The sequence below is a fragment of the Archocentrus centrarchus genome, chromosome 15 (genome assembly GCF_007364275.1).
Source record: "Archocentrus centrarchus isolate MPI-CPG fArcCen1 chromosome 15, fArcCen1, whole genome shotgun sequence".
Lineage (NCBI taxonomy): Eukaryota > Metazoa > Chordata > Actinopteri > Cichliformes > Cichlidae > Archocentrus > Archocentrus centrarchus.
Genome location: NC_044360.1, coordinates 24,564,323 through 24,579,207, shown reverse-complemented (window position 1 = coordinate 24,579,207; position 14,885 = coordinate 24,564,323). Strand labels below are relative to the sequence as shown.

Sequence of the window (14,885 nt, the reverse complement as noted above, 5' to 3'; positions counted from 1 at the left end):
TATTCATGACAAATAGTAAAACAACACACGGAGATTTTTACAGCGCCTTCATGGTCGGGATGCTCCTTTAGACGTGTTTACAATTAATTGGCTCGTAGAAAAATCAGTAAATAAACATTAACATTCATTAGCTGCAAATTAATTCATACCTTTATCTGTAAGCATCTCTCTTAAACCTAAAGACATTGTGATAAACGCTTTAATAAACCTTTACCCTGCTTTACACTGTCAAATTCATTGCAGTGAAATTCTTTCTACTGTCATGCCTTTATTCCAGCGGGGCCTCAAAGGTCGCCAGACTCATTTGGCGTCAATTTAATTTTGGAGGGTTATCTTTTCCAAATTCTCCTTCTCCCTGAAGCCCACCGTGCCACTGCTCATGGTAAAAATGATGCAAAGATGGTGCTGCTTGTCCTTCAGGTATCTTATAGCAAAGAATGGCAAATCACCTTGAGGCACCAGCGTGAGAGGCACAAATATACAACACAAATGCCGCTGTGGTGCTGTTAAAGGTATGCTGCACGCGGTGGATTCAATTCAGACAAGGCGGCTAAAATTTACAGGTGACTGAGAAAGAAATGCAAAGTAAAGAATAGGCTGTCATTGCTTATTGCATAAATATGTCTGGGAGTGCATTTGTATGTATGTGTGCATGTGTTTATATTAGCTGTGCATGCGTGTCACTGTCAGGGGGCACATTTGTTTTCATTTGGATTCTAGTTTCCTCGGCATCATTACATTTCAGTTCCTGTAACAATGCAACCTGCATGGCTGTGGCCATAAGTTGTTTCCTTCATCGTTTCCATTTTTCCATTTTATTTCCTTTAATTCATCTTTCTGGGGCCTTGCACACCTGGTTTTCCGGGGAGGTCTTGCTTCGAACTCGTCACACACTGACATTTAGACAAGAGCCCTCACTGCCACATCTCAACACACTGGGTATTGTGAAAGGAGGTTTCCATGAGCCATGATAACCAAACTGCATAAACCTTATTAAACACTAACTGGAAACAAAAAGTAGGGATATTAGCTATTTGGTGATATATTAGGCGCTGGCATTTCTAATGTCCAATAAATGAAAATTTAATAAGTAAAGAAGAAATGGGAGATACACCCTTCAATCACAAGTTTGGTGACTTATACCATCTTAAACGATGAAGTAGTAGGAAAACTGACAAAAGTTTGCATTAGGAGGGAGGTAAGGGCGGTGGTAGTATATTTTATATCAAATAAATTATGCTAATGGGCTGCCCAATCCATTAAAATGTGATGCCAAGAGTTCCTCACCACCAGTATATGGAGAGTTGGGACAAAGAGCAGCTATTTGACAACAGATGATGCCAGCAGAGACAATCTGTCAAACTTGGTAGGTACAACACAGCCTGACTTAATGGTGAAATGTTTCTTCTTGATGCTTCAGGCTGCTCAGTCTGAATTAGGACTATCAGTAAAGTCCATTCCTAGATGCCTACTCCAGAAAGATAAATAAAAAAATGTACACAGAAAAGTGAGCAAACTCTTTCAGTCTATTTTTTTGTCTCCTGTTTTCAAATCCCTATAAAAACTTTTTCTATATGTCTGCTTTATGAAACAGGATCAAGTCATATTCTACTGATTCTGTGACAAATGCTCGAAAACAAAAAATAATGCATCTTTGTAAAAAAAAATAAATGAAAATCACAATTGTGAAAGATATAATTGAATCACTATACCATCATTTTTATTTCCCATATCCTAGATATTAATATAAGAAGTTGTGTTGTCCACAGCATATCAACAGTTCATTACAGATCCTTACTCACTCTTCCTCCAAATGCTGAGGGACATTTCTGAGATGACAAATGGGTGACTGTGACTGACAGATACTGGTTAAGACCGACGGATCTAAAAGGGCTCGAACCGCAGCAGCATCTCTGCTGCGATATGAATGCAGGTGAATTGATTATTAAACATTCTCACAAATACACATTCCCAAAAAGTTGCAGGTGGACAGTACTGTAGCTGAAGGAGTAGGGAATCTCACACATCTACCTGCCTTCTGCCTTATTTATGTGTATAATTTGGATTGTGGCTGTTACTCTAGGCTGCTATCACAGCCTGCCTGAAGCATAAGCAAACTAAGCAGCTGCTAAGTACTGCTTTGAGCAAATGACAAAGTTATTCATAATAACTGAACTGTAAAAATTCAGTAAAAAGTTAAAAACCATGCATGATTTAAATTTGGCAATCTTCAAAGCAGTGATCTTGTGCAGCAGCACACTGTTTTTACTCCTCCATTCAATGCTAGGAATGCTGCCTGTTAAATCTGTGACCCCTTTACTTAATTTTCATTTTGGTGAAGAGACAAAAGTTGCCGGGAGCCAAATCCGATGAGTAGACTCGGTGGTGAGCAATGCCTCTGTTGGCCCAGCCAAAAAAAAAATTTACACATAAACACACTGGTATGATGGTATGCAACACAGTTCAGGTTGGTTCCAGAAAAATGTTCTGCCTCAGACACCTCAGGACATGGTATGACTCTGTGATAACAGTCTGACCCTCGGGGGGCAAATTCATGGCGTGCAATCCTCAAAAACAAGCATGCTCTTGGTCATGCTCCTGACTTAATGCATGTTCTTTGGTCTCTGAGCCTGCAGGCTTTTACCACTGTAAAGACTGCTGTGGAGTCCCCAAGTCATAGCCAGTGATGCCTTTTGGGCAGTGTGCTCACCAGGGGCTTCAGGAGCAGATAACAGATACCGGGTCCCAGAATTCCTGTTCTGTGTACTGGTTATGGTTTATGAAAGACGATAAAGTTTCAATGGTTAGCTGTACTCACAGCACTAATAATAATACATCATTTCTGAATTTTTAGGCTTTTTTTTTTAAGTTAATATAGCTGAGATACTGCCATCAGCATGTGCTGAGGTACATTCAGCTGTTCCTGCACCTTGCGGCGCTCTCATTATCTGAGCCAGTTGTGAGAGAATCTGCCGTTTATGGAGCAGCAGATGCCAAAAGCCAGATCAGCTTTTGCTTTCTCCTTCTATAGTGAATAACGGCCATTTCAGATCTCCGGTGGTTATGACAATATTGGCCCAATTGTTAGAAGAGACGTATAAGATTTAACTCTGTCTGATGTTCCCGCCTCTGCCAGCGCATCCGCCTGTACCTGCAGTGTGATTCTTTAGTGTGGTTTTGAAACATTTTGCCTTTCAGTTTCAAACTCTCAAAAATATTTTGGACTATCACAGACATGTTACACATTTAAACATGCCTGACAACATGTCATAGTCAAAGCAATAAAGTGACTTTCAAATATTTATGGCTAATCTTCTTCATTCAACTGTAGAGATTCCATCTTTCACCGCTCATATGTACTTGGTATTTTTTTCTTTTTTTTTGCAAAAGCTTTGATGATAAACAGGGCTGAGCAATTAACAGAAAACGAATCAAATTCATCATTCAGAACATCTAATTAATGTAATCTTGCCCATTTGGGGGTTTTTGTTTGCTTATTTGTTTTTAAATTCTGTTAATATTTTGCGAATCATGTACTGTCCTCTTCAAAGCCTACTACTGTGTGTATTTTCATGTGACTCTACCCCCGTCTGGTTTGTAACATCATGGAGGAAAAGTCAAACACAAGGCAAACTGCACAATTCAAGCAGTTTGTACCAAATAAAAATGCTGTATCCATTGTTTGGACACAAACAGGAAGTGTTCCAGTGTCTGTGTTATCCCCTCCTGTGTCAAGTCTTCTTTCAGGTGTCTTTGTCTTCCCTGTTAGTTGCTTCCATGTCTAGTTCATGTGTCGTAGTCTGGATGTCCGTGTTTTGGTGTTTCCTCTGTGAACCTGCTTCCCCGTGTTGTGTCAAGTCTGTTTGTGTGTTTCCGTTGGTCTCTTCCTGTTTTAGTTTGACAGTTTCCTGTTTTGCTTCTGTGATTACGTTCAGCTGTGCTTCCCACTTGTTGGCTGCTCCCTCATCATCCCTCTGTGTCTATCTTGTCTGCGTTTTCCCCTTGTTGCGTCCTCGTTGGCGTTCCCTGCTGTGCACCCTTATGTTTATGTTTTTATTAATGCCCATGTTCAAGTTTCTAGTTTCTAGTTTCATGTTTCTTTGAACACTGAACATTGCTGGACTCGGACACTTAGTGAATAAACTCTCATACGATATGAAAATGTAATCAAACTGTTTATCAGTTGAAAAGTGTGATTTTTAGGATACTCGAGCCTAACATTAGCCTAATATTAGCTAATAACCAGCTGTTGTTTAGCCACCCATTGTCAAGAGACAGGAGGGTTGCATGTTGAATCTGCTGACAATAAGCAATTGAGACAATATCAGGAATGAATACATGTTTATGCACATTAGAGCCCTGACTTCAGTTCAGGAGATGAGGAGGAAGAGGATGAGGTGGAAATAAGGGAGGAAAGAAAGCAGTGGTGGAAGAGGAAGATGAAAAAGAGGAGAAGAAAGTCATAAAAAAGATGATGAAAATATACATGTCCAAATTTAAATGGGCATATACAGTTTGAAAGAGCTATTTGTGACCTTTAAATGAATCCTCTGGAGTCTAGCTTTTAGACTACTTTTGATTTTATCTTTATATTTCACCTTAAAAACTTTTTACCTTGCCTCATTTAGTATCATTTTTTTCAGCACAACCTCACTTGCGTGACTATACAGTTTTTTTGTTTGTTTGTTTGTTTTGTTGTTTGTTTTACCACACTGAAACTAAAATCACACAAAAAACATCAAGTCCATGGTGGGGCAACATGGCAACTTCCACAAATTGGCGCTCGCTCCTATGTATTTTTAATGGATTAATTCTAAGTTTATGAGAATGCATCAATTTGCTGGACAACGTGATAGCACACTAATCAATGTATATTTATGAGTACAACATTATTTTTCTATTCAATAACCAAGAAAAAATTCAATAACTGTACCATTAAAGGTATAAAGAAGAGTATGAGGAGTTCAATATCTAAATATCTAGCAAGCCAAATTGCCTTAAATATAGCATATTTCTAACCCCTAGTGTTATGTTTTAGTGCTGCTTGAAATATTATAGAAAATGGGATGGTAATTAGAGCCGTTAAGTTTTTAACTCTGGCTACTGTGTGACCATGTGCAGTTCAATGTGCATACAGTATATACCACTGCAATCACTTCACAGTAGGGGGGAGTGGGAAGGTGGAGGGCTGCAATCAAACTCTGTGTAACTCCCCAGGAGCACTGGCCATGGTCACCTGTCTTACACACTCCAAACTTGAAGCCAGTTCTTTGATGACAGACTTTTTGCAAACGATAGTTAAACTAGAGGATATTTCTAAGGATATTTAAGGAATAATTGTCCACAAACCAAAACTTTTTTTTTTTTAAATATTGTATAATCAAAGACACAGATTAAATATTAGCATTTTATGGGTTGTTCAAATGATCATAAATGAAAATGAAACTAATTTAATAATGAAGGAACTAAACTGATGCATACAATTAAGATTTTAATGTTTCATATATATATATATATATATACATGCAAACGATATATATATATATATATATATATATATATATATATATATATATATATATATATATATATATTATCTAGGTTTTTTTAAGAACCCAAATAAAGTATGTCAACTTGTTGGAATTAAAAAAAAAAATCATATGCTATCACTTACAGAACAGATAAATCAAATTAAATGAAACCAGGGGCCATTGAACTCAAGATGGGTCAATTAAACTGCAAATGATAAGGCTGAGCAGGGGGGTGGTCTTTAAACCAAGCTGGGTCCTGCTCCAACACTGTCCCACTCCACTGGCAATGCTGTCACCATCTATCAATTCCTCACCACCCACACCCCCAATTTCTGTCAGAGCTCCTGCTCATCTTCTTCTTTCTCCTATTTCTCACATATCCTGCACCAGTCTCTCGCACTCCCCAAGCTTGTCGTTTTCGGACTGCTTTTTCCATGTTTTTCACTTTTTAGTCATCTCATTTTTCTGTTCATTGTGTTATCTACATTGGCTCATGTCGCTTCTCTTCTGACTTACCACGCAACTTGGCTGGTCTGACTGAATATGTATCATGAAGCAAAGCATGGAAAACCACATGAAAATTAAATTTTTAGAAAAAAGTTGAGTTAATATGATTTTTTTTAGGAAAAATAAGCAGTTTGCTCATGCTTTTTTTTTGTCAACATTATATTGGATCTGTTTTTATTTCATATCCATTAATGGCTGATAAAATCATGTTTTTTTGGGACTTGAACTTTTCTCTGATTCTGAAATGGGGCAGTCCAGAAAAAAGTTTGAGAACAGCTGTGCTAAGCTTTGACAGAAAATTGTCTTCTCCTGAAATTATACATCAGCAACAACAAATGCATGTTTTTTTGTTTTTTTCAGGGCAAAGCTCTTTTTATTTGTGGGTAAGTACATCTTATCAAAACTACACTTCAAAAGCTAAAAGATAACCTTGGACTGTTCTTGAGTTTTGTTTGTTGTGGTTAGGGGAGCTCTTCTTTACCTGTAAATGTTGGATCACCAGTTTCTCACAGTTATGCAGAAAGCCATTAAAATCCAACAGTCAACTGTCTATTTATTATTTAGGGAAACAATTTTTTTACAAATGTCCTGGTGGCAAAGTTTAGGGTAGCTGAGATCCAGGTCTATGTAATGATTTGCAGCCCTATAGTTTATCTGACAGTAATGTATGTTTTAAGGCACCATAAAGTCAAGAGTAATATCTGGACCCAATGTGCTCTGCCCAAAGAGGCCTGCCTTCCCACATGGTATCTCCTGGCTTACAGCACTCGATATTATTGATTACATGGCAATTGTGTCTGACTCGCTTTAATCTCAAAGGCACCCTTTTCAGAGGAGAGTGTTGGACCTCAGCAGGCAGCCAAATCTGGGTTATTACAGCAAATCAATGAGTGATTTCTGCCTGCCCTTGGTCCTCATAAAAAAGCCATCACTCATTAGCACAGTGATCACAGACAGATTAGCAGACATTTGGCTTTGTCAGGGAGGAGGGAGGGACAGCACCGCTCTGATGAGCTGAGTAATGTCTTCCTTCCCGCCCTCCTGATCTCTTCATCTCCAATATGACATGACTTTCTGAAACCCTTACTCAGCAAACCTCACTTACATGACAAGAGCGCAGTGTAAACAGGACGGCATTTGGATTGCAGAGCATGCAGCGCTTTCTGAGAAGAATGGTAATCAAACTGGCACCGATCCCTGATTATGAGTGAACTGTTGAATCAGTATGAAACTATTCCAACTATTCTCACTTTCATTAAAATATTTCAAAGTCTTGAGAAAAGAGATTCATGACAAGAGTCAATGATATGTCCTGGACACCAACACATGTCTTGCAGCTATGGCTGCATGTCTTGCAGCCATGCAGCCATAGCTGGGTAGTAGCCATTGCTGGGTACTACGTAGTACCCAGCATATTTTATTCAAACTAAGATTTTCAGTCACAATACTGCAGAACACATAGTCCTTTGCAAGGGACCAGAAGAGATTTACAGTACTTACCAAATTTATGAGACCACCACCCAGTGTAAAGTTTATGCCACTGGTGCCCTAAATTAACAGTATAGGTAATTACCAAAATCATTTTTTATTGTTCTGTGATGGTTAATCTACCATTATACATAAGCTCTTCAATCAAAATTACATTTTTAATTCTAAAATATTGTTACTGTCATTATCCATGAATTTGCAAAGTTTTACAAAATAGCAGAAAAATAGTAAAGCACATTATTATTTCCTGATTAAGAATTACAAATTACAGTTATTTACTTGCAACCCTGAGCAGAAAAATTGGTTTTAGTGATTGCCTTGATTAATTTCTGACTTCTCAGAGAAGTCCAGTGTGTCGACTCAAATTTGGGCATGAAATTTAAATTGAATTTTAAATTCATTTTGCCTAATAAATAATTATGAAATGTTTCTGTTTTAAACAAGTTTTTTTTTTTTTACTGATTTCTAAAACATTTGTGTTTCCTGTTTTGATGACAGGTGGTCTAAATACATTTGTTAAGCACTGTGCACCCACACCAGCAATGCAACTTCAGTCTTCTAATAACCATATGAGGCGTCCTTCATCTGTATGCAAACCAAACTCCAAAAACCACATAACACAAACCTGAAGAAACTGGAGAAAACACAACATAAGCAACTTCCATCTCAGAAGAACTGAAGCAGGTCCCTGCTGATTGGCTTGTTCAGAAAGCAGTAGGAGTGAAACCTCCCTTCAATAAAAGATCACTAACTCCCCACTAGAAGATATGAGGGGGGGGACTGTTGATCATATGCCAAGACAACAGTGTTCTTCCAATGGAGATGCCTGCATTTTCTTTGATCCTGCATGGACTGACAGTAGTGCATTGCAAAACACGGCAGGGGAGAGGGAGCAGCTTACAGAACCTGAGGAGGTGGTAATTATCCAGAACAGGAAGGGAGCACTGAAAGGCGCAACATTACAGCAGCCTGTAGCAAAATGCTTGAGAAGGCACAACTAATACACCCTGTCCTGTGTTGACCAACACCACGGCGTGTGAAAAGTGAGTCACTGTCAGCACTGGCTTTAACACTTTAAAATGTATAATAAGGTATTATTGCTCCTAAAGTCAGTGATCACATTACAGTTACTAAGCAATTATGTTGTTACCTGCATGACTTAATTGTCTGTCCTCGGTATGCTCAAGTAACAGGAGATAACAATAACAACAAGGTTTCAAGGACGTTAGACCAGGGATAGTAAAAGAGTGGGAAAAATGTGTAGTGTTAAAAAGACACATCCGGTCAAACATTTCACAACTAAGTTAAGTTAATTAGTAAGACAATTAGATATTAGAAAAGAGCGTCCCAGAGAGAACGTGTCTTTAAGAAGTAAGGTAATAAAAAATTAAATACTTTATTTATCCCCACAATTTGAGAAACTACTGAAAAAGTAAAGGTGGGAGGGGTTTACTACTCTGAAAACTGTTTTGTCAAATTCAGTTCAATTTTATTTATATAGCACCAAATCACAACAAACAGTCGCCCCAAGGTGCTTTATATTGTAAGGTAAAGACCCTACAATAATTACAGAGAAAGCCCAACAGTCAAAACGACCCCTTATGAGCAGCACTTGGTGACAGTGGGAAGGAAAAACTCCCTTTTAACAGGAAGAAACCTCCAGCAGAACCAGGCTCAGGGAGGGGAGGAGGGGAGGGAGACAAGACAAACAGCACACAGGACAAAAGACACACTGTGGAAGACAGTCAGAGATTAATAATAATGATTAAATGCAGGATGGGGTATAAACACAGATAAAATGAAAAGAGGTGAATGGGAAAGAAACACTCCAGTGCATCACGGGAACCCCCCAGCAGCAGGCCTACTGCAGCATAACTATAAGCTTGTTCAAAAAGGAAAGTTTTAAGCCTAATCTTAAAAACAGAGAGGGTGTCTGTCTCCCAAATCCAAGCTGGGAGCTCGTTCCACAGAAGAGGGGCCTGAAAGCTGAATCTGCCTCCCATTCTACTCTCAAGTATCCTACAGTAGGAACCACAAGTAAGCCAGCAGTCTGAGAGCAAAGTGCTCTGTTGGGGTGATACAGTACTATGAGGTCTTTAAGAGAAGATGGACCCTGATTATTTAAAACCTTGTAAGTGAGAAGAATCATTTTAAATTCTATTTTGGATTTAACAGGGAGCCAATGAAGAGAAGCCAATATGGGAGAAATCTGCTCTCTCTTTCTAGTCCCTGTCAGTACTCTAGCTGCAGCATTTTGGATCAGCTGAAGGCTAACCCTTAAAAACAGCCTGATAGTAAAACAGTTCAATAATTACAGAATAAGAGTGTTAAGGCCAAAAACCAATAGAGGTGCCCTCAGAAGGCACGGTCTTGAAAAGTCTAGTCTAGTCAAACAATTTTTATTTACTTCTATGTAAATTGTAGTTGTATATGTCTGCTTTTATGTTTGTTTTTACGTAACTCTGTATATCGCTGTCTTGGCCAGGACTCCCTTATAAAAGAGATTTTAGATCTCGATGGGATCTTCCTGGTAAAATAAAGGTTAGATAAAAATAAAATAAATTTAAAAAGAGGCAAATGTCATGGTCCTAGTCCGGTGGCCCAGTGTTTCATGTTCCTTTTGTGTGGTTCTGTTTTTGCTGCGGTTTCTAGGTTGTTCTGGTTTCCCTGTGTTCTTGTCTTTCCGTGTTCTTGTGTGCTGGTGTCTGTTATCCCTCCTGCTTCCCCATCTTATGTCAGCCTGTGTTGTAGTCGTGTTCTGGTTAGTTGTGTTTAGATTCCCTCTGTGTGTCAGTCTCCTTAGGTGTCACGTCTGCGTGTACCGTGTTAGGTTACTTCCTGTTTTATTTTGGTATGTCTTTGGTCCTTGTGCTTTAGGTTTGGTTCTCCTTCCTGTGTTTCCCTCCCAGCCGTTTCCCATTTGCCCAATACCTGCTGTGTATATATACTCTGTTTCCACTTTGTTCTTGTTGTGACATCATCGTAGTGTTGCCCCTCTTGTGTGCTTCCCCTCTGTAACTAAGTTTTGCTGCTGGTGTGCCCAGGCTGTTCCCTGAGTTTTCCCAGTAATAAAAGCTGAGATCCTGTGATTACGTCTGCCTCCAGTGTCCATGACAGCAAAGTTCTGTAGCGAAAATCAATGCACGGGTTCAAGGTTACTCTGAAAAACCCGTGACGACAATTTATCGCTGCATCTACAAATGACAGTTAAAACTCCACCATGCAAAGCAAAGAAAGACATATAAACAACCTTCTCTGAGTCTGAGCTCATCTAAGATGGACTGAAGATAGCTGAAGCTGTGTTCTAACCAATCACAATTCTAATACTTCGGGGAAATCATGGAGGCTGTGGGCTAAACAGGAGAGGGACCATCTTGCTTATCATCAGCGTACAGTTCAAAAATCAACACCTGTGATAGTATGGGCATGTGTTACTGCATCCAGTATGGTTAACTTGCACATTTGTGGATATGCAAGTCTTTGGGGGATTAGTGCTTAAGCGAAGATGATATATGATGATGGTATACTTAAGGTATAAAACTGCAAATGGCTCTGAAAGAATCACTTTTAGATTAATTTGCTACAAAAAGTGATCTATATTCAGAGCAGTGAAAAACAAACACAAAATGATGCACAGAAAAAAAAAACAATCATAATGGATTTCTGTGAAAAAAAGAAGAAGATAAACATTACAGCCAGTTGTCTCATAAGATTTTCATTTCAAACACCGGAGCCAGACGACCATATCTGCTGCCGCCACCTCCTTTTTCCTAAGTGCAGACTGACAACGCAATCTTAACGTTCATATTTTAGACTTTTTGTAGAAAGTATGTGGTGTGAACACAATGATATACTAGGTGACTTTTTCCTCTCATCCATCTACTGCTAACAAAAGTGCTGATCAATATACTGTCATGCCCTTGTTGTTCTCAACTCCGCTCTGATTTTATTCAGTCAAGATGTTTGTATCTCCACTCCTGTCAGCCATAGATAGCCTATAACAGCTTTTATGAATCTTTTCCTTGGTTTACACACTAACCAGAGAAATAACACACTATCCATTTCAATTCAGCACTAACCTGTGACTTTTCTTTCTTCCACACTCGGATTCTGAACTGATTGTTTCCTTCCCAAAGTTTGATGTCAGTCATAAAAAAGCCTGTTTCTTCACCAGGCTTTTTTTTTTTTTTTTTTTTTTTAAACTTGGCCTTCATGCGCTGCAATGAGCTTGGTAAAGCTGTCCCAGCAGAGGCCTGCGTGTATATCAGACAACATAAACACAGACAGCTGTGTCACAGGGGCAGCTGATAGTCTGTAGAGACTCATTCATCTCCTTTTGTCTCTCTTTGTTAGGATACAGTCGCGCCACTATGCCAGCACTTGACTGTCTATTCTGTTTGAAAGATCAAAACACAACATTTAGCAGCTCCTCTCCAACACCGATGACCTTTGCATCTCAACAATTCACCTCTCTCCTCACTGAGTCCTGCCTCCCATCCCCCATCCCATCTTTTCCATTCTGTTTCACCCCGACTTCCAGGGATAAATACCAGGCATAAATACCACCAACGAGGATTTGTCACAGAGCTGCCATTAAATTGCTGTTTTGTTTGTTTTACATGGCATGGTTTATTTCCAGGGGAGAATGCATTTCAATGTGGTAAATGCTACTGGCTTAGATATGAATCCCCAGTGTTTTCACTACGATGAATAAAAAGCTTCAATCTATTCCTTAGGGAAATTCCAATTTCCAAATTCCTTCATAATGGTTTCACACTTACACAATAAAGAATCAATACAGGGATTAGTAGCAATAGAGCAGAACAGGATTATTGTGGATTTCTGGGTTTAAAACCAACTCTTTTAGCCATCATCTTCCCCTAAGAGGGCACTGTCCCTGATCAGATATGATCAAGTATGAGCCTTTTGTACACCATTACAGAGAAAAGCATGAATTCACATCCATAAGGATGCCAGCACCTGTAAAACAACTGGCTGAGCAATATCGCCTTCTCTTCCCTCTCCTCTTCTCCAGCCTGTTTTCTTCAGTTCTGCCTGACTGCCTGCGCTGATTTAATGACCACACATAGTTGGACCAGGAGGGAGGCGGGTGTAGAAATTGGAAAAGTGGGAAACATGCAATGGCTATAATCAGAAGGAATGTTGTGTAGTTACCAAAACTGAAAGGGAAAAGACTGAAAACCTTTAATCGGCGAGCTTTGTGCTGAGAGCCGTCATATGGAGATCACCGTGTTTCATATGTATGTGTAATGTACACATACAGCAATTTAAATAATCTGTTAAACTCAGTCCTGATTTCTAGAAATGCACTAATGCAAAATAGATAAACATACAAATAACCAGAACAAAAATTTGAGCCATCACTTAATTGTTCCTCGAGAGCAGGTATACAGGCTGTTCAGATGCTTTTATACCTGATAATTAACACCAGCCCTTTCCCAGTGGCTCCACTCACAATTTCCACAGATTACCTGAGCTGCAGCAATTATGCCAGCACCATGGAGCAAAATGACTTGCCTCATTTTAATATCTATCGCTTTTCCACACTCTTCATTATCTTCCCACCTTTTCCTCTTACACAAGTTTACCTTTCTTAAATTTGACAGTACAACAATTTTTTCTTGTCCTTATACTTTGCTCTGCTTCCTGCCTGAGACCTCATACAACAGTCCAGTACACTCACCATATCTGCAATTCATTCCTCTATCCCTCATATTGGGTTTCATGTGAGCTGGTCAGTCAGATATGGACTCATCATTTCAGTATTTTTTTTCCTTCCTTCGCGTATTCTAAACTTAGAGAATGACAGTGCCTCCAAAAGGGCAACTGTCAGAGGTGTGCGTTCCTCACATAATGCATGAAAAACTGAAACAGCTTCTCTCCAGGTTATCACAGCCATAATATAAAACATGAGATTCTTTGAACACATTCTAACAAAGGTTTTAAAGGCTTATGAAAAAGGCATATGCCATTTTTATGGTATGTTTTATCTTTATAGCAGGAGACACAATAGCAGGACAACAACATTTGCACTTACAGTATACACTAGTGAGCATGAGTGAAAACCCTGAGGCCAAAATCCCAGAGTAGTGGATTACAATAAAAGTAGTGACACTATGCCCTCAGTTCTCAGAGGCAATCTTGATGAATCTTGATGACTGTTTTAATTTCATTAATCCTCATTATAACCGACTGCAGCTGTTTAATCTGACAGGCTATAGGCAACACAATATTACTGCATATTATTATATTAGCACTGATCCCAAGTGACCAATTGCTGCTGGAGCTTACACACACACACACACACACACACACACACACACACACACACACACACACGAAGTTACATTAACATAAATTCTCAAAGTCGCAGCAGCCGTGTTCAGGTGACACATGAATAAGTAAGGGGGCACCGGGACGCTTCCCAGCAGGCACCTCTAGAGCCTGCCAGGGCTACCTGAGATAACACCGTACACCTGACACCTCTGCGTAAGAATGCCTGCTACCTCACATGTACGGACTCTTTAGTTACTCTGACAAAATAATATTTGATGATACAACAGCAACAGTTGGAGAGAGAGCCATTACAGAAAACGACATAAGTTGAATGAACCCTCTCAGATGCTTTTTTTTTTTTTAATGTGCAAAATTTCTATAAAATTTTGCGCATTAAAATATTAATTACGCCAGCAGTCAGCTACTTCCAAAACTCTTCTGTGCGGAAATTGAAAACACACTGCCTAACCATATGCCAAAGTAGGAGACCCATTGGTGAGCATAAAAAGTCATGAATTGCGGCACATGGGATGGAAGTGTTACAGCAGATCATGCACAACATTTTTCTTTAATATGAAAACCTTTTTTTTCCCCTGTTGCAGTCATGCCTCTATCTCTGCTTTGTGTCCACAAACTCATAACTGTATGATCGTGTCATTATCATGTTGTCCTACCTTCCTCGTCCGTGTCCGTCGCTGGCTGGGCGCCTTTAGACTCGATTGCCTGTCCTGCTGTGATGCGTTACCAAGTATCTGCTCCCCTCTCTCTCTCTCTCGCTCTCACTCTCTCTCTCTCTCTCCTTAGCTTTACTCTGTCACCACCAACGCCCCGATTATTGCAAATTTCAATTCTCACTGTTCAAAATTGCCACTGCAAACCCACCAAACGCAACATAAATCTACTGTTCTCTGAAGCTCCCATAATATCCGGTATTTTACCCACCGCTCTAAAGCCAGGGTAGCACTCCAACAGGCACCGCACCATAACTTTTAAATATTTATTCATTTATTTATTCTTCGATTTTTCGCTTAACCTCTTGAGCACAAATTCTTTCCATATGCC

General features: G+C 39.3%; 1 protein-coding gene across 1 annotated transcript in view; it reads right to left on the bottom strand.

Annotated features, from left to right (window-relative positions):
- Positions 1 to 14,627, bottom strand: part of cdh23 (cadherin-related 23) — a 170,942-nt gene extending 156,315 nt beyond the window's left edge. Inside the window, 1 exon segment of the mRNA XM_030747862.1 lies at positions 14,498 to 14,627. The gene's annotated coding sequence lies outside the window, so the exon portion shown is untranslated.
- Positions 14,628 to 14,885: the final 258 nt, after the last annotated feature.